This window comes from Bubalus kerabau, chromosome 1 (genome assembly GCF_029407905.1).
Source record: "Bubalus kerabau isolate K-KA32 ecotype Philippines breed swamp buffalo chromosome 1, PCC_UOA_SB_1v2, whole genome shotgun sequence".
In the NCBI taxonomy this organism is placed as follows: domain Eukaryota; kingdom Metazoa; phylum Chordata; class Mammalia; order Artiodactyla; family Bovidae; genus Bubalus; species Bubalus kerabau.
Genome location: NC_073624.1, coordinates 182189605 through 182205296, shown reverse-complemented (window position 1 = coordinate 182205296; position 15692 = coordinate 182189605). Strand labels below are relative to the sequence as shown.

General features: G+C 42.7%; 1 protein-coding gene and 1 pseudogene across 14 annotated transcripts in view; one reads left to right on the top strand and one right to left on the bottom strand.

Annotated features, from left to right (window-relative positions):
- Positions 1 to 3262: 3262 nt before the first annotated feature.
- Positions 3263 to 13508, bottom strand: LOC129625429 (olfactory receptor 7A10-like; annotated as a pseudogene).
- Positions 12098 to 15692, top strand: part of LOC129625391 (zinc finger protein OZF-like) — a 24829-nt gene continuing 21234 nt past the window's right edge. For 2 of the 14 annotated variants that reach the window (XM_055543797.1, XM_055543792.1), the window contains exons 1-2: positions 12165 to 12757; positions 13708 to 13819. The gene's annotated coding sequence lies outside the window, so the exon portion shown is untranslated. Of the gene's footprint in view, positions 12758 to 12990; positions 13271 to 13343; positions 13367 to 13404; positions 13521 to 13707; positions 13820 to 15692 lie in introns of those variants that run through there. The other 12 variants (XM_055543801.1, XM_055543796.1, XM_055543780.1 and 9 more) reach the window with 12 other exon arrangements.

The window sequence follows — 15692 nt, the reverse complement described above, 5'->3', positions numbered from 1 at the left end:
GGAGAATCTTGGGGTGGCTGGGGTTACAAGGCCTCAAGGAAGCCCATGCCTTCCATGGAAACTCTCCCTAGACCAGCCATGGCTTTGATCCATTGTGCATCCATCTATTTTGACCATGTGTGAGTAGGAGTCTTGTTCTCTCCAACCACTGCTAAAGGCATTCATTCTGTTGATTCCACATTTTGACCCTGCCACTGCTTCAACTGCTGGAATTTCAAGTATCAAGCCTGTTCAAAGCAAGAATGCATGAGTCACTTGGAACAAGATGCACTAGAAGAGGAGAGAACTGGTACCTGTTCAAGCACACTACACAGAATACAGGGGCGATAGGCAATGCCTGGACTACGACATGCATATGTGTGTGCTAAGTCGCTTCAGTTGTCTGACTCTTTGTGACCCCATGGACTGTAGCCCATCAGGCTCTTCTGTTCTTATGATTTTCAGGCAAGAAAACTGGAGTGGGTTGTCATTTCCTTCTCCATATTGTGGAACATTTTGAACACAAAGAGGGCAGGACCCCAATATAATAAACATCCATGTCCCACCTTTCTGGGCTTCCCAGGTGGTGCTAATGGTAAAGAGACCACCTGCTCATGCAGGAGACATAAGAGACCTGGGTTTGATCCTTGGGTTGGGAAGATCCCCTGGAGGAGGGCATAGCAACCTACTCCAGTATTCTGGCCTGGAGAATCCACCTTTCTGAATTAACTTCTGGACTGGCAATTAATACTAATACTAATTAATACCAATACTAATTTGTGTAAACTTTTAAATGTATCATTCTTGCTAGAGATTGCTTTATTAGTATTTTTTCAAGAAACCAAATTTCAGTTTTTTTCTCTCTAGTACTCCACTTCTTCAAAATTAATTTAATTTGTTCTTTTGTGATCATTGTTTCCTGCTTTATTCTTTGAGTTTGCTACATTTATTCTTAGTAATACCTTACTATGTTTATTAAATAAAATTTCAAGCTTTAACGCTCTTTTTAAGGCTACAGTTTTTTCTCTAAATTTTTTTCTTTTGGAGAAGGAAATGGCAACCCACTCCAGGATTCTTGCCTGGAGAATTCCATGGACAAAAGAGCCTGGTGGTCTATAGTCCATGGGGCTGCAAAGAGTCAGACACTACTGAGCAACTAACAGTTTCACTTTCACTTTTCACTATCAGACAAAGTAGATTTTAATGCAATAATACACCCAGGGATAACAAAGGCAGCTACATAAAGATAAAAGACTGAATGCACCAGAAAGCTATAACAATTCTGAATTTGTACTCAGTATCCAATGATTGAACTATGGGCAAAAATAGTCAAATTCAATGTGTGGGGTGGGTGGGGTGATTTGGCTCAAGAAGGAGGGGATACATGTATACTTATATCTGCCTCTGGGAGACAGTAAAGGACAGGGAAGCCTGGGGCACTGCAGTCCATGGGGTTGCAAAGCATCAGACACCACTTAGCAACTGAACAACCACATATAGCTGATTCACCCTGTTGAACCAGCATGACAATGTAAAGCGATTATCCTCCAGTTAAAAATAAAATTAAAAAAAAGAAACAGTCAAATTCAATATCACACTGGCTGATTTTAACATATATCACTCAATGATTGATACAACAAGGAGACAAAAAAAGTCAGATTTCAACATGATTGACCTAATGAGTGGGCATATACAGAAAATGCATTTGATCACTGCTGAAATGATCTTTAAGCACAAACAGATCATCTACTGCAGATGGTGACTGCAGCCATGAAATTAAAAGACGCTTACTCCTTGGAAGGAAAGTTATGACCAACCTGGATAGCATATTCAAAAGCAGAGACATTACTTTGCCAACAAAGGTCTGTCTAGTCAAGGCTATGGTTTTTCCTGTGGTCATGTATGGATGTGAGAGTTGGACTGTGAAGAAAGCTGAGCACCAAAGAATTGATGCTTTTGAACTGTGGTGTTGGAGAAGACTCTTGAGAGTCCCTTGGACTGCAAGGAGATCCAACCAGTCCATTCTAAAGGAGATCAGCCCTGGGATTTCTTTGGAAGGAATGATGCTAAAGCTGAAACTCCAGTACTTTGGCCACCTCATGCGAAGAGTTGACTCATTGGAAAAGACTCTGATGCTGGGAGGGATTGAGGACAGGAGGAGAAGGGGACAACAGAGGATGAGATGGCTGGATGGCATCACTGACTCAATGGACATGAGTCTGAGTGAACTCCAGGAGTTGGTGATGGACAGGGAGGCCTGGCGTGCTGCGATTCATGGGGTCACAAAGAATCGGACACGACTGAGCGACTGAACTGAACTGAGGTGAACTGACTTGATGATTGATACAACAAGAAGACAAAAAAGTCAGATTTCAACATGATTGACCTAATGGGTGCGCATATACAGAAAATGCACTTGATCACTGCTGAAATGATCTTTAAGCACAAACAGATCATCTACTAAGTTTGAGCACAAGTGCTGCATTCCACACTTACATTTCAAAGAATTTAAACTGTGCAGAGTATGTTCTCTAGCCACAATGCAATGATACTAAAAGCCACTAACAAAGGGATAAAAATAGATCCTCCACATATTTGGAAACGAAGAAACGCATTTCTATATAACTCATGGATGAAAAAAAAAACCTCTCAATTGACTTTATTCTAATCAATTTATCTGCATAAACTCCAGCAGAAATGAGGAAAATGAAGATGACTCAAAAGGAAGAGGATGAAATGAGAATTGGTTTATCAATGTATAATGCTAAAGCAAATGCGTGTTCACAAGTATACAAACACATGAACTGCACACCTGATAATAATGATTTTTTTCCTCCAGCTTTATGGAGATTAATTGACTTCTGTTGGCACCTGATAATTACACATTTGATTTTACTAGTGCTTAATCTAGATAAATTTCTGTACACATATATTTCCTGTTTCACTATTAAGTATGTAATATTTTGCCTATTTTATAGATATCAAACTGAACTTGGTTAAGTTGCTTGATAAATGACAGGTAGGAAAACACAAGATAGAAGGATTTTTTGGGGAGTGTGCATTTCAGCAAACTGGGAGATCTTAGTTCCCCGATCAGGGATCAAACCCATTCCCCTTGAAATGGAAGCATGGAGTCCTAACCACTGGACTGCTAGGGAATTCCCAGGATAGTAGGATTTAATACAAAGATACTTGATTTGAAAACTTTACTAGGAGAATTAAATTTTGAAAGAAACAGAAATTCTGGCATACCCAATATTTCATTCCCTTTGACTCATTCTAGAAGCCCACACCAAAAGTTGATGACAGAATCATGAAAAAGAAAACGTTCTGGAGATGAATTTCCTCAAGGCTACCTTTATGTCTCTGTTCCTTAGGTTGTAGATGAAGGGGTTCATCATTGGAATAATCACAGTGTACATCACACTTCCCTCTTCCTGGGGGAGAGAGAGTAGCTGCAGAACTAAGGTAGATCCCAACACAGGTCTCATAATTTAAGAAAATGACAGAGAGTTGAGATCCACAGGTGGAAAAAGCTATATACCTCCCACCAATGGATAGGATTCTCTGGATGAAGGAGACAATCTGCATGTAAGAGAAAATTACACCTGAGAGAGGACCAACACGTAACAGCTTAGTCACCAGATACACCATGATGTCCTTGATAAGAGTATCGGAACAGGCAAGTTTGAGGATCTGAGCAAGTTCATAGAAGTGGGAGATTTTCAACTCTGTGCAGAAGGACAGCTGCAACACCATCAGAATGTGGATCAGGGCATTCAGAATGCTAACGAACAAAGACAGAAGCAGCCGCAGACCACAGAGACAAGAGTTCATGATGATCATGTAATACAGTGGGCGGCAGATGGCCATGAGGGTCAGGAGTAAATTGTCCATACAAATGAAAACCATGAAAAAATACACCTGAATGAGGCAGCCTGCATAGGTGATGGCTTTGTTCTCCGTCTGGATGCTCGACAGCATCTTTGGGACTATAGTGGAGATGAAAGAGATGTCAACAAAAGACGTGGGAGAGGAAGAAGTACATGGGAGTGTGGAAGTGGAGGTCAGAGCTGATGGCCAGGATGATGAGCAGATTCCCAAGCGTGGTGACCAGGTACATGGACAGGAAGAGCCCACACAGGAGGGGCTGCAGGTCTGCATTATCTGAGAGGCCCAGGAGGAGGAATTCTGAGATGTCTGCTGGTTTTCTGATTCCATGTTGTTGATAAGTGTACTGGAAAATATAGACATGAGTTACTATGAAATGGATACACAGACATCATTTGAGAGAAATTTTTCTTCTATGCCTTAAATTCTAAAAATATTTAGGGACTTCCCTGGTGGTCTAGGAATTAAGACTCCATGTTTTCACTGCAAAGGGCACAGGTTCAACCCCTGGTCGGGGAACTAGGAACCTGCATGCCAGGTGAGGCAGCCAAAAAAATTTTTTTTAATGTAAATAATTCTTCCCTTCAAGTTCCTCTACTCATTGCCTCCTTCTCCAAGTAATTTTTGAATAACTTCTAAATACTGTGCATTTTTTTCCAATACTACAATTAAAAAATGAAAACAAGTGCTATTGTTTTTTTCTAGGAACCATCATGGGCTTCTCACGTGGTGCTAGTAGTAAAGAACCCGCTTGCCAATGCAGGAAATGTCAGAGATGTGGGTTTGATCCCTGGGTCGGGAACATCCCCTGGAGGAGGGCATGGCAACCTACTCCAGTATTCTTGCCTAGTGAATCTCATAGACTAAGGAACCTGGCAAGCTACAGTCCATAGGGACACAAAGAGTCAGACACTACTGAAGCAACTTAGCACACACGCATGCATCATGCCTCCAGCACTTTATTTTCTTAGTATTAATTTATTTATTTTATTTATTTGGCTGCACCTGGTCTTAGTTGCAGCACTTGGGATCTTTAGCTGTGACATTCGAACTCTTAGTTGAAGTATGTGGGATCTAGTTGCCAGACTAGCTATCGAACCTGGGCCCCCTGCATTGGGAGCACAGAGTTTTAGTCACTGCACCACCAGGGAAATCCCAAGGCATTTTAAAATCTATGATTAAATTCTAGTCAGTTCTTCATACAGATCAAGCCTGGTTAAGAGGTGAACATGAAAGTGGCTCAGTCATGTCTGACTCTTTGAGACCCCATGGACTATACAGTCCATGGAATTCTCCAGGCCAGAATACTGGAGTGGGTAGCCTATCCCTTCTCCAGAGGATCTTCTTGACCCAGAATTGAACCAGGGTCTCCCCAGTTCTGCATAGCAGGCAGATTCTTTACCAGCTGAGCTAACAGGGAAGCTCTCAAGCCTAGTTGGATGACTTTATTTTCTCAGAGGATTTTTAACTCTGTGGTTAACCTTATACTGAGCCTGCTCAGATTTGCAAATCTCAGGTATTGCTGGAAATTATAAGCTCAGATTCTCTTCTATCTCAAGGTAAAAAATAATATCATTAATCCATTCCTTTAAATATTATTAACATTAATTAAATATTATTAATGTTAAATAAATTAAACACTATTGCATTGTGGGGAACAATCTGCAAGCTATTTTGCTAGGTTAAAAAAACAGTATGATTACTAGTGTGCAGACAAGAGTCGAGGAAGTAACATAGATGTCTATCTGTGCATAAAATTTCTCTTCAAGAATCCATACAAAATTAGTGCAATGTTAGCCTCAGAAAGAGGACTTTACTGCTAAGAAACAGGCATAAAAGGGGCATTTTTCACTGTTTTTGGTACCTTTTGAATTTTGAGCCACATAAACGAACCTCTTCAAAAAATTAACTTTTTTTTGCTTGATTTTCCTTGACCAAGATTTCTCAAAGGCCTAATGATATTTTCTAACTCTTGGTATCATAAATCTGAAACCATTGTGGTTATTCTCTAATATTTGGTAATTTTCCTTTCTTTTAGAGGAAGGTACTATGATTTATCTTTTTCATTATAAAAATGATTTGTACCTCCCCAACAAATGTGATTCCTGGTGGCTCAGCAGTAAAGAATCTGCCTACCAACACAGGAGATCTAAGTTCGATCCCTTGGGTCAGGGAGATCCCTGGGAAAAGGAATGGCAACCCACCCCAGTATTCTTGCCTGGAAAATCCCATGGAGCCTTGTGGGCTACAGTCCATGGGGTCGCAAAGAGTCAGACGTGACTCAGCAACCAAAGAACAACAACCTAACAAAATGAAAGGTTTCAATTTATAAATTTAAAAAAGAAGAAGGGTGGTTGTCAGGGGATGGGAGGATGGCAGAATAGAGGGGAGGTGTTTAGTGTTTCAAGGGGACCAAGAATCACTTTTTTTTTTTAATTTATTTTATTTTATTTTAACTTTACAATATTGTATTGGTTTTGCCATATATCAAATGAATCCGCCACAGGTATACATGTGTTTCCCACTTTTGAAAGATGTAAACTGTTCTGGAGATGAACGGTGGTAATGGTTACACAAAAATGGAATTGAACTCAATGCCACTGAACTGCATACTTAAAATAGTTAAAAGGGTACATTTTATTTTCTATATTTTGTCACTATTAGAAAATAAATGAATTTATAAGAAGTACTGAAGAAACTCTTTCTGTTTTGCTTACTCATGTGCTTGTCCTCTATGCTTTGAGAAATCAGCCAGCTGCCCCCTCATTTCTTGAACTTCATGGATGTTCTTAGGAACACAGCCCCACCCCCACTTCTGTTTCAGGCTTCTCCCTCAGTCAGGGAATTCTGCAGACCAAGGAATATTTAACACCATTCACGGAGACTCAGATCTTACCTCCTCCTATTCTTGGTAGAATCACATCAGAGTCAATAATAGCACAGGTCTCCTCCTTCCCTTTCTGAAATAAAGGGATGCATTGGAGCAGCCTGAAATTCTCAGAAAATATTAGAAAGTATTGATTTCCTTCGAATAGCAAATTGGTAAATAAAATTTCAGGGTGAGAGAATGGGGTCAGCAGAGCCAGGAGCAATTGCAAACCTGGTGCCAAGGGACTTGGGAATAGGCCAGAAAAATCGAGAGGCCCTAATATTAGACAGTGACTCTCAGTCTTGACCATGTGTCAGAGTCACCTGGAGGGTTTCTTAAAACAGAGATTGCTGGGTGCCACCCCAGTTTCAGCATCTCTAGGTGAAGTCCAAGAAACTGCATTTCAAAGAATTCCCCAGGTAATGCTGATACAGCTGGTAGAACCCGCTGCATAATTTTCAGGTTCCAGTGCAAAATGAAAATTTGGAACCCCAAGTTGTGAAAATGTCAAGACAATGATAGCAGAGCATTCAACCAAGAGCAGGGTCCTCTGTGGCCCTTCTGATTGCACACCCACAAACCCAGCTCTGGCTGCTGGTCACATTATTTAAGGGACACATTATTTTTCTAATATTTATTTATTTCTATGTATTTCTTTGGGATTCCCTGGTGGCTCAGATGTAAAGAATCTGCCTGCAGTACAAGAGACCTGGGCTCAAACCCTAGGTGGGGAAGATCCCCTGGAGAAGGAAATGGCAATCCACTCCAGTATTCTTGCCTGGAGAATCCCATGGACAGAGGAGCCTGGTGGGATACAGTCCATGGGTTTGCAAAGAGTCAGACACAACTGAGCAACTAACACAAACATACACATTTATTTGTTTATTTGGCTGCACCAGGTCTTAGTGTGAGATCATTAATTGGAGCTTGGGGACCTAGTTCCCTGACCAGGGATTGAACCTGGGCCCCCTGCATTGGGAGCATGAAGTCTTAGCCACTGGATCAGTAGGGAAGTCCCAACACATTTCTTTTTCTTTTTTTTTAATTTTTTGGCACAGCATGCAAGATCTTAGCTCCCTGACTAGGGATTGAACCTGAGGCCCCTGAAGTGGAAGCATAGAGTCTTAACTCCTGGACCACCAGGGCAGTCCTAGGGATACATTTTGAGAACCATTGGTTTAGATTTCCTGCTTAATTAACCCAAGACCACATCCAAATGAGAATAATAATGATAATGATAATAATGTTTCCCCTTTCCTCTAGAACTTACAAGGGTTTCCGTATCTCCAGGATGGCCCCATAGAAGACCACAAAGGGTGAGTTTCTCCCCAGGAGGTAGATATTGAAGACAAATTGATGTTTGAAAATTTCAAGGAGACAGTCATGCATGCAGTTTCCAGATAAGACACATTCTCTAAGAAGTAACAAGGTATCTTCCTTTCTGGTCTTGTAAGTGTAAGATTGTACTGATAGGGGACAGGGGGCCAATTTACAGTTTTGTTTGTTTGTTTGTTTTCTAGCCCTTGGAGCATTATCTCCAAAGTTCCTCATTAGCCAAATTACTCTCTCATCACTTCAGTCCTGCAGCAGAAAGAAGAAAACTACTGGCCTGCTAATTCTCTGAGTGGGGATAAGCATGTGATCTTTCCTCTTACCTCTCTCAGGTATCAAAGTTCACAGCCCAGGTTGGTCCAGATGCCCAACAGCAGAGATAGTCGTCCTTTACCAAATATCACTCCCTTATCAAGGAAGCAGTCTCCCAAAATGAGCCATTCCTGATCATCTTCATGGTTGTTGCTAATACTCCTATTGACTTGGAAGTGATTCTTAATTGGCTCTTTTGTTAAACTCAGCAAAGTTGTTTGTGTGTGTGTGTGTGTGTGTGTGATGTATTTTGTAAAGTGTGTGTGTGTATTCAGTTGCTCAGTCGTGTCCGACTCTTTTTGACCCCATGGGTTGTAGCCTGCCAGGCTTCTCTGTCCATGGGATTTTCCAGGCAAGAACACTGGAGTGGGTTGCCATTTCCTTCTCCGGGGGATCTTCCTGACTCAGGGATCAAACCTGTATGTCCTAGATTTCCTGCATTGGCAGGTGAATTTTTTTTTTTAACCACTGAGCCACCTATGAAAGTGAGAGTCACTCAGTCGTGTCCAACTCTTTGTGACCCCATGGACTTTAGTCCATGGAATTCTCCAGGCCAGAACACTGGAGTGGGTAGCCTTTCCCTTCTCCAGGGGATCTTCCCAACTCAAGGATTGAACCCAGGTCTTCTGCATTGCAGGCAAATTCTTTACTAGCTGAGCCACCAGGGAAGCCCAAGAATACTGGAGTGGGTAGCCTATCCCTTCTCTAGCAGATCTTCCTGACCCAAGAGTCAAACTGGGGTCTCCTGCATTGCAGGTGGATTCTTTACCAACTGAGCTATCAAGGAATATTTTATAATACTTGTTAAAATATTTGGCTTGGCCAAAAAGTTCATTCAAGGGACTTCCCTGATGGACTAGTGGCTAAGACTCAGAGCTCCCAATGCAAGGGGTCCAAGTTCCATCCACGGTCAGGAACTAGATCACACATGCCAGGACTAAGACTCAATGCAGTAAAAAAAAAATATATATATATATATATATATTTTTTTTTTCAAGTTCATTTGTGTTTTTCCATAAAATCTTACAGAAAAACCCAAATGAATTTTTTCGCCAAGCAAAACATAGTTTTTAAAATACTGCCTGCATCCTGTTTTGGAAACACTAATAAGTACATCTCTACAGTTTCTAGATTTTTGCCTCAGGAGTACCTGCTCAGGTGACTTCCTCCAACACCCCTGTCAGGGCCAGGGTTCTTGATTTGAGGTTCTACTCATTGGTGACACTCACCTATGACTGTACTGAGATCCAAGACTCTTGTGATTATTTTGATGATGAAAGGCCATTTTGCCCTGAAAAATGCAATTACAAGAGAACAGTTTTTGCTGAGCATAACTTAACACAGTGCCAGACTAATAGGAGCTGATAATGTATTACTGATGTGAGTCAAGAAACTGTTCCAACCCATGAATTAGGTGCCATAATGAGAAGGCAATGGCACCCCACTCCAGTACTCTTGCCTGGAAACTCCCATGGATGGAGGAGCCTGGTAGGCTGCAGTCCATGGGGTCGCTAAGAGTCGGACAGGACTGAGCGACTTCACTTTGACTTTTCACTTTCATGCATTGGAGAAGGAAATGGCAACCCACTCCAATGTTCTTGCCTGGAGAATCCCAGGGACAGGGGAGCCTGGTAGGAGGCTGTCTATGGGGTCGCACAGAGTTGGACACGACTGAAACGACTTAGCAGCAGCAGCAGCAGCAGCAATGATTTATAACCACAATAGAGGTGAGGTGGTCTTCCCTGGTGGCTCAGACGGTAAAGAATCTGTCTGCAGTGTAGGAGACCTAGGTTCGATCTCTGGGTTGGGATGATCCCCTGGAGAAGGGAATGGCTACCCACAAGAGTATTCTTGCCTTGGAAATCCCATGGACAGAGGAACCTGGCAGGTTACAGTCCATGGGGTGGCAAAAAGTCGAACACGAGTGAGCGACTAACACTTTCACATACAGCCAGTGATTAGAGGCAATGGTTTGCTGGGAAGTCAGTAAAAGACTTGATTTGTACCACTGATCAATTTCCGGCAGGGACCGGGGGTTGGTAGGGTGGGGGGGTGGGGGGCGGGGGGCGGGGTAGGTGGAGGCCATGGTGGAGTATTGGAGCATGTAGTGATTTTAGTTCCCCCACCAGGGATGGAATTCATGCCCTCTGCATTGGGAGCACAGACACCTGACCACTGGACCAGCAGGAAAATCCCAACCTTGGTCAATTTCAGAGGTGTTAATTCTCACATGATAAATTCGAGCTACCTGTCCCTGAAGGCAGAGTTGGAAAGAGCTATGTGATCCGTTCTGAGGGGTCGACTTCACTACTGAGGATTCCTTCATCTTCAAACTCCAAGCTTATTCATGCCTCAAGGCTTTTGTATCAGCATTTCTGGTATTTCTCTCTTTTGAAATGTCTTCTCCCAGATCTTCCCACAGGTGGCTTTTGTAATTCAGATTGTCAAATTTTTTAAAAAGCCACTACTTCAAATGTTAGTGATTACTAAATGCCTTTACTAAAGCAGACAACTGCAACAGGAAGAAATGCTTAGTTAACCTAAAATGTTCCAGGAAGGAGTGGAGCAACAAAGCTTTAATTTGCAGACGCCTAGGCTTCCCTGCGGAGACGGCAATGGCAACCCACTCCAGTACTCTTGCCTGGAAAATCCTATGGAGGAGCCTGGTAGGCTGCAGTCCATGGGGTCGCTAGGAGTCCGACAAGACTGAGCGACTTCACTTTGAATTTTCACTTTCATGCATTGGAGAGGGAAATGGCAACCCACTCCAGTGTTCTTGCCTGGAGAATCCCAGGGACAGGGGAGCCTGGTAGGCTGCCGTCTATGGGGTCGCACAGAGTCGGACAGGACTGAAGCGACTTAGCAGCAGCAGCAGCAGGCTTCCCTGGCGATGCGGAGAGCTGACTCATTTGAAAAGACCCTGATGCTGGGAAAGATTGAGGAAAGGAGGAGAAGGGGACGACAGAGGATGAGATGGTTGGATGGCATCACCGACTCAATGGACATGGGTTTGGGTGAACTCTGGGAGTTGGTGATGGACAGGGAGGCCTGGCGTGCTGCGGTTGATGGGGTCGCAAAGAGTCGGACACGACTGAGCCACTGAACTGAACTGAACTGAGGCTTCCCTGGTGGCTCAGATGGTAAACAATCTGCCTGAAATGTAGGAGATCTGGGTTCAATCCCTGGATCAGGAAGATCGCTTGGAGAAGGTAATGGCAGCCCACTCGAGTATTCTCGCCTGGAGAATCTCATTACAGCGGAGCCTGGCGGGCTACTATCCATGAGGTTGCAAAGAGTCGAAAACGACGGAGCGACTAACACACAGGACTGGAGAGGGAAGGAGAGGGGGAGGGGCTCGTTGAAAACTAGTTTGTGGGCGGGGCTGGGTGGGGCTGGGAATGAGGGTAGGGCGGGGAGTGTAAATGCAAGATGGAGTAGGGGAGTGTCTGGAAACTTAACAAACTGCTTTAAACAATTGCAATATAAATTTAGAAAAAAAGATCGCAATAACAGGAAAAGATAAGGCAGGAAACGTTTGTCATCAGGAACATTGAGGAGGGGTGGAATTGACAGTAGAGCAAACAAGTTACAGTACCGGCGGTGGTGGACTGGTGGTGGTGGTAGTGGTTCTTTAGTCGCTAAGTCGCATCTGACTCTTGAGACGCCATAGACTGTAGCTCGCCAGGCTCCTCTGTTTATGGGATTTCCCAGGCAAGAGTACTGGGATGGGTTGCCATTTCCTTCTCCAGAGTATCTTCCCCAACTCAGGGACTGAATCCAGGTCTCTCGCATAGTCTGAGTCACCAGGAAAGCCCTTTATCTGCATTATCACCCTTCAACAGAAAACAACCTGCTTTATTATTATTTTACACTTGAGGACAGGAACACATGACTTTAACATAATTTTTATCAGGCCCAGGGCTAGAGAGAGTAAAGTCAGATTTGAATGCATTAAGTGAAATTCCATTCACAAGGCGCCTAAACCGTATTCTTTTCTGCCAAACGAACCTGCATTCAGGGAGCTGAATTTAGGAGAAAAGCAGACTCTCTATATGGGGCTTCCCTTGTAGCTCAGCTGGTAACAAATCTGCCTGCAATGCGGGAGACCTGGGTTCCATCCCTAAGTTGGGAAGATCCCCTGGAGAAGGAACTGCTACCCACTCTAGTATCCTGGTCACAGAGTCTGACACGACTGGGCGACTTTCACTTTAAACTCTCTGTATGGAAGAATTGAGTGGAATTTCTCATAAATAAAGGTTCTCACTGTCTTAAGTCAATCCAGCCTAGGTTGTGTGAAGCCTAAGTTGTGTCAAGGTCTCCCCAGGAACTTCATCTTCCCAGAGTGTCCCTGTTCAACTACTACCAGTCATTCAGGTATCCCATTACCATTTACTTTTCTTCTAGCATTCACTGTCTACAAAAGCCGTCTTACTTATTTGATTTTCCTGTGTGTATGTCGCGTTTGTTTGTGGTTTTTTGTTTTTTGTTTTTGTTTTTGTTTTTTTTACATTCCTGGTATTCAGAATAGTGCATGGTATATAGTAATACTCAATAAACATTAATTCAATGAATGAAAATTATCCTGTAAAAATACACAATTTATTTTTAAAATACGCAACAATTTAGACTTCAGTAGGCTGCGAACCATTCTATAGAATTTACTGAATGCAATCGACCCTGGGATCTGCGGATCCGCAATCGGTCGAATCTGCAGTTGCGGAATCCTCAGAATCAGAGTGGTTGGCGTTTGGTCGAATCTGCAATTGCGGAACCCGCAGTTCCGGAACCGCAGATGCGGAACCCTGCAGATGCGGAACTGGCTGAATCCGGCGGCAGGATGTAAATTACACCGTGTTCCAGGAGGGCCTCGAATATCCCTGGCTTTTGGTATGGGTGGAGTGGTGGTCTTGGAATTAGTCCTCCGCAGATACCCAGTGAAGGCTGAACTTGCATCTTTACTTGACAATAAAAGGAATATTTAGGGTAAACAGGCTTTCCTTACCTCAGTTGGTAAAGAATCTGCCTGCTAGGCAGGAGACCCGGGCTTGATTCCTGGATTGAGAAGTTACCCTGGAGAAGGAAATGGCAATCCATTCCAATATTCTTGCCTGGAGAATCCCATGGAAAGAGGAGCCTGGTAGGCTACAATCTATGGGGTCGAAAGAGTCGGACTCACGACTTAGCGACTAAACCACCACCATTAGGGTAAACGGGGGCCTACTTTTTGGTTTAACAATAATCCAATATAAAGTTCACTGTGTAAACCTGGTCAAAGAGAACAAAGTGTGTCTTCTAATCCTTTAGCCCTTTTACTTGTATCATAGATAAAGTTCGATGACCTTGTGCATTTCTCCAGACAGAAAGCTTTCGGTAACTGAGAAGTACAGCCAGGCCCAAGCCCTTACCTCGCTGACCTGTGGATTTCTGTGTCTTTTGGTGAGTAATGAATAAGAACTTGCAGCACGGGCTCCCCCCTACCCTTCACTTTGTAAGATAATTTCTAAACTGCAGAACATTTTTCTCTTGATGGTGGGCATCCGGGTGCATTTGAGGTTGAGATATCTTGTGAAATGAAATTGTTCAGTTATTTATGTTGCATAAGCATCCACTGAAAGAAGCGCGCAATGTGAGAGTGGTGAGTTTTCAAGTTTTACTTGGGGCAAAGTGAGGACTATAGCCTAGGAGACCACCTCTCAGATATCTCTAAAGAACTACTCCCAAAAGGTAGGGGGAGGTCAGCGTGATTTTGGTGAAGGGATATACCTGCCATCAAGCAACATTTTGGCAGAGGGTTGCTACTACTCATGAGGAGCAGATGTCTCTGTTAATTATTTTAGTCCTTTTTAGATAAAAGAAAATGCAAGGGGATTTCCCTTCTACTGCAGGGTGTGTGTGTTTGATCACTGGTCAGGGAACTAAGATCCCACATTGGGCTTATAAAATCTTCTCCTAAAGAATATCTAAAGTCCTGTTCTGCCAGTTTTTCCAGGAGCATGGAGCTCCTCGTTCCTGAACTCTGCTCTGAACTCCTTTCAGGGTGTGTTGAAGGTCAGCCACTGCAGTGGCTAGTGACTTCATCCTTACAGAGGCAGATGGTAGTTTTTCATCCACATAGGTTTTGTTCACAGGGTGTCAGAATGGGCAATTTTATTACCTTTTAACCATAAGTTCTCCTGTTAAGGTCAGCTATATGCTCCCAGGTGGCACAGTGGTAAAGAATCCGCCTGCCAAAAGAATGGAGGAGATGCGGGTTCAATCCCTGAGTCAAATAATTCCCCTGGAGAAGGAAATGGCAACCCACTCCAGTATTCTTGCTTGGAAAATCCCATCAGAGGAGCCTGAGGGGCTGCAGACAGTCCAGGGGGGTCTCAAAGAGTCAGACACGACTGAGTGACTGAGCATACACATTGTTCTTTTCAAGAGAGCTCAGCTCACATGATAGCCCCCAACACTCGAAAGTCAAGAGATCCATGAAAAAGTGATGCAGATTTCACTAAGGTTCTACCTGGAATTGGAGTTCAGTTGACTCTATACGGAAGGAGTTTTGACCTAGTGTTGTGTTCATTAAGTATTTGTTATCCCCCAAAGGAGATAAAACATAATAAAAGCAAATTAGGCATCTGCTTTGGCTTTAAATGCAAGGGATTTGGTTATAAAATAGCATTGTCTTACAGAATTTCTTTCTTTTTCTTTTTTTGAGACCATGCAGCTTTTGTGTGGAGGCTTAACCACTGGACCACCAGGAAAGCCCCTCTTATAGAATTTGATGCTTCCTTTACTTAAATAGAATTCACATTATTCAAACAACTCACAAGCTTCTTGTTTTTATTATTTATTACATACATTTTAGTAATTCTTATCATTTAGTCACTAAATTTTAGTGTGATTGGAGGATACTTGCTTTGTTGTGTTAGTTTCTGCCACAGAACAACTTGAATCAGTCATAACTGTATGTATATCCCCTCCCTCTTGGGTCTTCCTCCCACTCCCCTCCCAACCCCACCCCTCTAGGTTATCACAGAGCGTGAGGCTGGGTTTCCTGCATTTTTTTTTGTTTTAAAACTTTTTATTATTTTATTACTTCTTTTTGGCTGCACTGGGTGGGTCTTCTTTGCTGCAAGTCGGCTACTCTCTAGTTGTGGTCCATGGGCTTCTTTTTTTTTTTTTTTAATTTTTAAAGTGTTTTTAATTGAATTTTTATAATATTGCTTCTGTTGTATGTTTTTTTTAATTTAATTTCATTTTTAAACTTTACATAACTGTATTAGTTTTGCCAAATATCAAAATGAATCCACCACAGGTATACATG